Source organism: Schistocerca americana, chromosome 7 (genome assembly GCF_021461395.2).
Source record: "Schistocerca americana isolate TAMUIC-IGC-003095 chromosome 7, iqSchAmer2.1, whole genome shotgun sequence".
In the NCBI taxonomy this organism is placed as follows: domain Eukaryota; kingdom Metazoa; phylum Arthropoda; class Insecta; order Orthoptera; family Acrididae; genus Schistocerca; species Schistocerca americana.
In genome coordinates, this window is record NC_060125.1 from 107,105,162 (window position 1) to 107,114,732 (window position 9,571).

The following is a 9,571-nucleotide window of genomic DNA, read 5'->3' on the forward strand; positions in this document are numbered from 1 at the left end:
AAGCCACCAGCAGTCGACCAACGGGTAAACATTATATTTACGTAATCCACTCTTATAAGATGGTTGTCATTAGTTTTGTCTAAGATATATATACATATTCTAATTTCACAGTACGTTCGGCCTGAAGATGGACCCTGCGATGGGCTGAAACCGGTCGGCACTAAATAAATTAAAAAAAAACCTATTTAGACTGATTTCTTAGTACTAAGTTAATTTTAAATCAATCGCTGTTACTCCACAACTGGGTTGTCCAAACAAAAGTTAAAGGTCAAGAAGAGATTCAGGTAGCCAGACGAAATCATGTCTGGTGTTGTTAGTGAGTCAAAAGCAGTTGTAGAGCCGCCATAAAAGATAGGTATAAGTGCGAAGGCAGAGAGGTGTAAAATTCTGACTCTCTCAGTGACACCATGACAATGTACAGTATTGTTCGAAAACTTACAGGAGGCCATTGTTTTTCAAATTGCCGCATGAAGGATAAAAATGCCAATCTTCTGTCCACAAATGATGAACAAGCTGCCTGATGGGTTGAGCACTCCATGAAACCTTAAACCAGCCCAATCCATCTAATGGTCACAGCTTCAAACATAAGCCAAGAAGTAGGAGTTAAAGGTAAAATCAGATGATACCAGATGCAGATGTGTGCGCAGCAACCACAGAACTTAAAAATACCAAAGCAATTATTTTGAATGAAATCTCAGCGGAAATTCTGAAAAACGGAGGTCTGAACTTAATTCGTCGCTTTACTATGCAACTCATGTCGGCAAACAAGGCAAGTTCCAGAGAATTGGAGATCTGGCGTCATTGTTAAACTACTGCAGGAAGGAAATGTAACCGAATGTTCAAACTCGAGAGGTACCTTGGCTTCTTCGGTGCCAAGAAAAGAACGATACAAGAATCAATGGGTTGTCATCTACGAGATGGAAAGGCCAACAGTAGGTTTGAAGAATTACAATATCTGATCTCTCTCCCTCCGGTGGAATGCTGACAATAGGCACGTCAGCGACGGTCTGGTTGCAGTAAGAGCAGCTGGTTGCTCTTGAATGGGAGTCAAAAGTCCAGCCAGCTTTGCGCTCCTACAAACTATCAGAGTTTGCCAGAAACCGAGCCAGCTAATAAAAGCACTGCATTCAAACTGTGTATGTACTACTTAGTACGAAAACTGCTTGACAAACCAAAACTACATTTGTCCTGCGGTAACTGTGACATCTTTGATTGCCCTAGGAAATGGTTAAACAGAAACACACCAGAAAAAATATTAATTTACTTCATTACAAGAATGATAAAAAGATAACTTGACACAATCCTTCGCCACAGGACTGCATAGTAAAGTACAGGCGTCATTGACTACCTGTATAACATCTACATCTGCATAGATACACCGCAAGCCATGGTACGGTGCGTGGCGGAGGGTACCCTGTACGATTCATAAATAGAGCGAGGGAGAAAACGACTATCTGTATGCCTCCGTATCAGCCCTAACTTCTCGTATCTTATCGTCGAGATCCTTACGCGCAATGTTCGTTGATGGCAATAGAATCGATCGGCAGTCAGCATCAAATGGCCGTTCTCTAAATTTTCTCAATATCGATTCTCGAAAAGGACGTCGCCTTCAATCCAGGGATTCCCATTTGGGTTCCCGAAGCACCCCTGTAATACTTGCGTGTTGGACGAAACTACCTTGAACAAATCTAGCAGCTCGCCTCTAAGTTGCTTTGATGTCTTCCTTCAGTCCGACCTGGTACAGATCCCAACCACTCGAGCAGTACTCAAAAATAGATCGCACCAGCGTCCTACATGCGGTCTCGTTTACAGGTGAAGCACTCTTTCCTAAAATTCTCCCCGTAAACCGACGTCAATCATTCGCCTTCCCTACCACAGCTCTCACATGCTCGTCATTGCCATATCGCTTTTCAACGTTATACCCAGATACTTAAAACGACCTGACTGTGTCAAGCAGGACGCTACTAATACTGTGTCCGAATATTACCGGTTTGATCTTCCTACTCATCCGCGTTTCCACGTTTAGGGCTATCTGCAATTCATCACGCCTACTGGAAATTTTTTCTATATCATCTCTCATCTTCCTACAGGGATCCAACTCCAACACCTTCCGGTACGCCATGGACTCATCAGTAAACAACCGCAGATTACTGCCCACGCCGTCCACCAAATGTGTATACAGGGTGTTACAAAAAGGTACGGCCAAACTTTCAGGAAACATTCCTCACACACAAATAAAGAAAAGATGTTATGTGGACATGTGTCCGGAAACGCTTATTTTTCCATATTAGAGCGCATTTTAGTTTCGTCAGTATGTTCTTCCACCTACGCTCAATGGAGCGCGTTATCATGATTTCATACGGGATACTCTACCTGTGCTGCTAGAACATGTGCCTTTACAAGTACGACACAACATGTGGTTCATGCACGATGGAGCTCCTGCACATTTCAGTCGAAGTGTTCGTACGCTTCTCAACAACAGATTCGGTGACCGATGGATTGGTAGAGGCGGACCAATTCCACGGCCTCCACGCTCTCCTGTCCTCAACTCTCTTGACTTTCATTTATGGGGGAATTTGAAAGCTCTTGTCTACGCAACCCCAGTACCAAATGTAGAGACTCTTCGTGCTCGTATTGTGGACGGCTGTGATACAATACGCCATTCTCCAGGGCTGCATCAGCGCATCAGGGATTCCATGCGACGGAGGGTGGATGCATGTATCCTCGCTAACGGAGGCCATTTTGAACATATCCTGTAACAAAGTGTGTGAAGTCACGCTGGTACATTCTGTTGCTGTGTGTTTCCATTCCATGATTAATGTGATTTGAAGAGAAGTAATGAGCTCTAACATGGAAAGTAAGCGTTTCCGGACACATGTCCACATAACATATTTTCTTTCTTTGTGTGTGAGGAATGTTTCCTGAAAGTTTGGCCGTACCTTTTTGTAACACTCTGTATAGAGAACAACAGCGGTCCTGTCACACTTTGATGGGGCACTCCTGACGATATCTTTCTCTCTGATGAACACTCGCCGTCGAGGACAACATACTGGGTCCTATTATTTAAGAAGTCTTCGAGCCACTCACATATCTATGTACTTATTCCATACGCACGTACCTTCATTAAGAGCCTGCAATGACCCACAGTGTCAAATGCTTTCCGGAAATCTAGAAATATGCAAACTGCCTGTTGCCCTTCATTCACAATCCTCATTATATCATGTGAGCGAAAGGAAAGCCGACTTTCGAACGAGCGATGCTTAAATTATCGTCTCACGCACTAATTAACAAACTGCTGTCTTGAAGTACAATGTACAACATTAAAAAGAGAACATCTCCATTTGAGACGTGATGTTGACTGCTACAGCTGAAGTGAGGAAATGGGGTGAGTGCTTCCACGCTTCGCTCTATATTGACATCTGTGGGAGAGTGCTGCCGTGCTGAGACAAAAGCTGTGCATTCCTCAGCCTCTCCCATTCGTCTTTGCGGACGAGAGTGAGACATGGCTAGTGCCTGCGGTGTCGTTGGACGTTGCCGACTGTGGTGAAGCACCGATATCTTTGGATGATACCACAAAAAGAGCTTCCAAACTTCGAGAATTACAGGCAACAAAATTGGTCTCCACAAAAATCATTTCGAAAAATTAATTACTTTTTCCAAGAAGCAGTTAATGTACTGCAGAGAGAGACTGACAGCTAAGGTAACGTTGAAGATTGTATGAGTCCCTTATTGTCTGGCCAAAACTTTTGTTGGATGAGGCGGCCAGAGGACGGTAGGAATCGCGGAAGTCCTTCATCCTGGGCCCTCAAGAGTGGCAGACACACAAGACTGTCGTCTGCCGTGACACACAAGAGCTGCCAGAAAACATTGCCTGTAGTATTACACCACATTGGTGAGATGTTGTGTAAATATTATTTATTGTTCGGAGGTGGTACAAAGCTGTAGCACGTTTCAACATAATCTCCCCCAGGCTCAATGCAAGCCCTCCAGTGCTTACAAAGTTTATAAATTCCTTTAGAAAAAAATTCTTTTGGTATCCGCGCAACCACTCATGCACCGCGTGGCGTACCTCTTCATCAGAGCGTCCGGCCATCCTGAATTAGGTTTTCCGTGATTTCCCTAAATCGCTCCAGGCAAATGCTGGGATGGTTCCTTTCAAAGGGCACGGCCGACTTCCTTCCCTGTCCTTCCCTAATGAGACCGATGACCTCGCTGTCTGGTCTCCTTCCCCAAAACAACCAACCAATCTTCATCAGAACGGAACTTCTTTCCTCCCATTACGTCTTTGAGTGGTCCAAACATATGGAAATCACTTGGGGCAAGGCCTGGTGAGTATGATGGATGAGGAAGACACTCAAAATACAGGTCTGTGATTGTTGAAACTGTTGTACGGGCAGTGTGGGGCCTTGCATTGTCATGTTGCAAAAGGACGCCTGCTGACAGCAATCCACGTTGCTTTAATTTGATTGCAGGCCGCAGATGATGTTTTAGTAGATCTGTGTATGATGCATCGGTGACAGTGGTCCCTCTAGGCATGTAATACTCCAAAATGACGCCTTTTTAGTCCCAAAAGAGAGTCAGCATAACCTTCTCTGTTGATGGTTCTGTTCGAAACTTCTTTGGTTTTGGTGATGAGGAATGGCGTCATTCCTTACTCCCTCTCTTCGTTTCCGGTTGGTGGAAGTGAACCCAGGTTTCGTCCCCAGTAACGATTCCTGCAAGGAAGCCATCACCTTCTCGTTCAAAGCGCCGAAGAAGTTCTTCACAAGCATCAACACGTCGTTCTCTCATTTCAGGAGTCAGCTGGCGTGGCACCCATCTTGCAGACACTTTGTGAAACGGGAGCACATCATGCACAATGTGGTGTGCTGACCCATGACTTATCTGTAAACATGCTGCAGTGTCATTCAGTGTCACTCGGCGATTCTCCTTCACTATGGCTTCAAGTGCTGCAATGTTTTGTGGAGTCACAAATCGTTGTGCCTGACCTGGACGAGGAACATCTTCCACTGAAGTTACACCATTTGCGAACTTCCTACTCCATTCGTAGACTTGCTGCTGTGACAAACATGCATCACCGCACTGAACCTTCATTCATCGATGAATTTCAATAGGCTTCACACCTTCACTACGAAAAAACTGAATAACAGAACGCTGTTCTTCCCTGGTGCAAGTCGCAAGTGGGGCGGCCATCTTTATACTGATACTGCGACGGTATGTGTGCACCTGCACTATGCTGCCACCTACAGGCCATTCTGCACGCTGTTTGTAGCACGCTTAGCAACTTACAGAATAACGGCGCAAAATTTCGATCTGTTATTACAAACTTAAGGTTTTCATTTGACTCACCCTCGTATGAAGCGGCTTGCTTCACTGCCGCTGGAAGATCTGGTACTTACCCGTTCTTGGCAGATAACGATCGTCTCAGATATAAATAATGGCTCTGCAAGGTTATTCAAAGTGTACTGAAGGTCGCGTGTGGCCGTTCCAATAAAAACAATTTTATCCTGACTTAGTGTAGTTCATTGTGGGCTCAGAGCCCAATGGCGACCTCGTCGGTTTTATTAGTTCACGCTCATATTGTCGCACGTGCTGTCAGAGAGTGGCAACGGCGTACCTGTTGCGTGACAGGGCACAGAGATGAAGCTATAAGGGGAGAGCAATTGTCTTTGAGCAGTCAAAGCAGCGGTCAGTCCCTATCGTTTCTGCAAGTTACGGATGCATCAAGCAAATTTGTAACTGCTAGTAGGCCTGTATAATACTGTCACAAGCCCAAGAATGGAGACCTGGTGGGAATGTCAATACAGTTGAAAAATGGGTGACAGAAAATGTTTGAAAACAACAAATATTAGTGTCGCATCCAAATCACGATTCTTAGGCTGAACGGCAACAGTTCTTACAACAATTTACCTATAGGAAAGAGTTACAGGTTGGTGGTGGGAATTATGTGACGTCTGAGGCATAAGTGCACGATACTTGAACAGTTTCAAACCAACTTGGCACCATGAGGAAACGGGTTACACCGTACTTGTGAAAATGATTACACAGCCGAAACGATGCAGAAGGGCAGATTCCAAAATAAAGGCATAGTTTAATCGAGCTAATGACAGCCCGTACACAAGAATGTTTTAATTCAGAGAATTTGCTTTGGCTATCGACCCCACTGAACATATCTCGAAAAACAACGACTAAAACTAATCTCTATCACATCTGCGTGGTGGTGTGATGGGGTTGGTAATGCGATACTAAATCAGTAGCAGGGCAACACCAGGTGACCTCGTAGGATTCAAATAAAAAATTAGAAATATGCATCGAAGAAGAAGACCGTGTTTAGATTTAAAAAAGAAAAGAAAAAAAGAAACAAAGAATTGTCAGCCCCGTGCGGGGTAGCCGCACGGTCTCAGGCGTCTACAACGGTTGGCGTGGCTTGCCATCGTCGAAGGTTCGAGTCCTGCCTCGGGATTGAGTGTATGTGTTGTCCTTAGCGTAAGTTACTTCAACTTAGATTAAGTAGTGTGTAAGCCTAGAGACCGATAACCTCAGCAGCTTAGTCCCATAGTATCTTACCACAAATTTCAAAATTTTCCAAAAGAAATCCGGCATTTCTGGCCGAGTGGTTCTATGCACATCAGTCCGGAACCGCGCTGCTACTACGGTCGCAGGTTCGAATCCTGCCTCGGGCATGGATGTGTGTGCTATCCTTAGGTTAGTCAGGTTTACGTAGTTCTAAATCTAGGGGACTGATGACCTCAGATGTTAAGTGCCATAGTGCTTAGAGCCATTTGAACCAAAAGAAATGTCACAGTACAAATTGCAGTCGAATCATCGTCATGAAGTATTTAACGATGATATGACCTAATTGGAGCGTCACTGATTAGCGTGTGATATATTTGTGCTCCATTACTTTCAAATGTCAAACAGAGAACTGAATTACTTTTTTATATTTTTCCAGATAAGTTTGAGTATCTTCACAATCATGACTACTCCCCAATCAAAGGGCTTTTAGCTGCTTCTGAAGTGGAAATATGTCTACAGAATGGTGCAAGCTTCAATGTCTTCACATGAATTAAGGAGCAGTAGACGGCAGCATGTTGTATTTACATCTGATGTTATACAAAGGCTTCTGATATGTGTTTTAGATTTATATTTTGAAAAACCGAGAGTTTTATGATTGATTCCACATGTCTTGATTCAGTCTTGCATGGTTTCCTTTTCAAAACCATTCTTGTTCCCTCCTATTCGAAACGGTGAAATCTGTAGCCCTGTGCTCTACATCATACACAATATTATCTGCCCCTCAGTACTGTTGTTATATACAATCGTCGAAAATATGAAACAATTTTTTTTAATCTGATTAAATTGTTATGTCAAAACTACTAAACATCAACAGCACTCTATAATAAATCACTCGCGTCTCAGAAAATCAAGATATAACACTTCTGATTCCAGTAGTTTTATAGTAGCCAAATCCCAGTTACTTGGTTGGAATACGGGACTCCTTGGAGCGATGGAGAAGGAGGGGCACGAAAATAATGGAAAAATACGTACCCCTAGCTGAGAGAAAGGTATATTCACTAAAAACAACAGGGCTGATGACAAGCTTTCTCTTGGAGGCAATTACTTTATATTTCGAAGAGTCACTTTCGATTACTTACCTAATATGTGGAAACCAGTATTTTATAGCGATCGTTGTCGTCGCTGTTCGAGTATTCGCAGTGAGTGCTGCGTGCTGATGGAGCTGTCTGGCAGGTGAGGAGACGGACAGCGAGTGACGGAGGAGGAGTGTCGGCGTGGGCAGCGGAGGCGCGTGCCTGCCGGCTTCTTGCGGCTGCTGCGTGTCTGCAGCCGAGGGCCGAGAGCAGAGCCGTGTGGGCGGCGCGGCTGGTGGCTGATGCGTGACGGGACGTGGCGCCTGCAGAACTGACTGCACGGGCCTCGCAGACAGCTGGTCGCCACTTTAGGACTTGTCGCTTCTGTGGGAGTCGTAACCTAGGGCTGGTGAGATGCAGAAATCGAAACTAAGTACCCTGTGAATTGTCCGGAACCGCGCGACTGCTACGGTCGCAGGTTCGAATCCTGCATCGGGCATGGATGTGTGTGATGCCCTTAGGTTAGTTAGGTTTAAGTAGTTCTAAGTTCTAGGGGACTGATGACCATAGCTGTTAAGTCCCATAGTGCTCAGAGCCATTTGGAACCCTGTGAATTGTATCCTTCTCAAACTTCTATTAGCATATTTTACGATCTAAATACCCGGTGAAACGTAACCATCATAGACGTATTATCAATATCTTCCTGTTACACTTGCATATTTAGATTCTACAAAGTGTCATTTAAGGGTTTGGCAATAGTATAGGATTTTGAATACTCAGTTAACACTTTTCGATAATATCAGAATGAGATTTTCACTCAGCAGCGGAGTGTGCGCTGATATGAAACTTCCTGGCAGATTAAAACTGTGTGCCGGACCGAGACTCGAACTCGGGACCTTTGCCTTTCGCGGGCAACTGCTCTACCAACTGAGCTACCCAAGCACGACTCACGCCCCGTCCTCACAGCTCCAGAAGGTAAGAGACGAGGTACTGGCAGAAGTAAAGCTGTGAGGACGGGGCGTGAGTCGTGCTTGGGTGGCTCAGTTGGTAGAGCACTTGCCCGCGAAAGGCAAAGGTCCCAAGTTCGAGTTTCGGTCCGGCACACAGTTTTAATCTGCCAGGAAGTTTCTTTCCGATAATAATTTGAGTATTCTGTTCCGTTTGCAATTTAAATACAGAAATTAATAGAATTAATAATCTGCAATAATAATACTTGATTTGTGAGTGCTTCATTGTTTTAGTTGACATAAATCCACGATTTCTCACTTAAAAGTGAGGCAAATCATATAAAGCAGAGCATGAATAAACATGTGTGATGTTCTTTTACTGAATATATGATGGTATCTCACAAATATAACCAAAAATTTTAGTGAGAGCTGAATAATTTTTGAGTCATCTGGAAAGAATCGCTTATTTGTTTGAGAGCTGCGAAGTTTGTAAAATGATTTGGTACTAGGAAATTTAAACAATAGTAATATTATATGGGAGAGAGTGACACAGAAATGATACAGGACTTTGGCTGAAAATCATTAAAAGAAAGGCGTTTATCGTTGCGACGGAATCTTCTCACGAAATTCCAATCACCAACTTTCTTCTCCGAATGCGAAAATATTTTGTTTACACCTACCTACATAGGGAGGAACGATCACCACCATAAAATAAGGGAAATCAGAGCTCGTACGGAAAGATATAGATGTTCATTCTTTCCGGACACTGTACGAGACTGGAATAGTAGAGAACTGTGAAGGTGGTTCGACGAACCCTCTGCCAGCCACTTGAATGTTATTTGCAGAGTACACACGTAAATGAATAAATATGTTGTCACATGAAGTCTGCTAAATTCCTTAAGTGTGTGAAAAGTAACCCGAACAAGAGATCATTAACAAAGCAAGAATTCTCTTAGAAGTTCAAAGCTTCTAAATACTATTGTGGCTCTAACAGCAGAGCTCGGACAGTTTCAGTTGGAGTCAGTTTGCTAGGTT

At 43.9% G+C, this 9,571-nt stretch overlaps 1 non-coding gene across 1 annotated transcript; it reads right to left on the bottom strand.

The window, feature by feature from the left end:
• Positions 1-8,457: 8,457 nt before the first annotated feature.
• On the bottom strand, positions 8,458-8,532 carry Trnas-cga. Its single transcript has one exon. It is a non-coding gene; the product is annotated as a tRNA-Ser (tRNA).
• Positions 8,533-9,571: the final 1,039 nt, after the last annotated feature.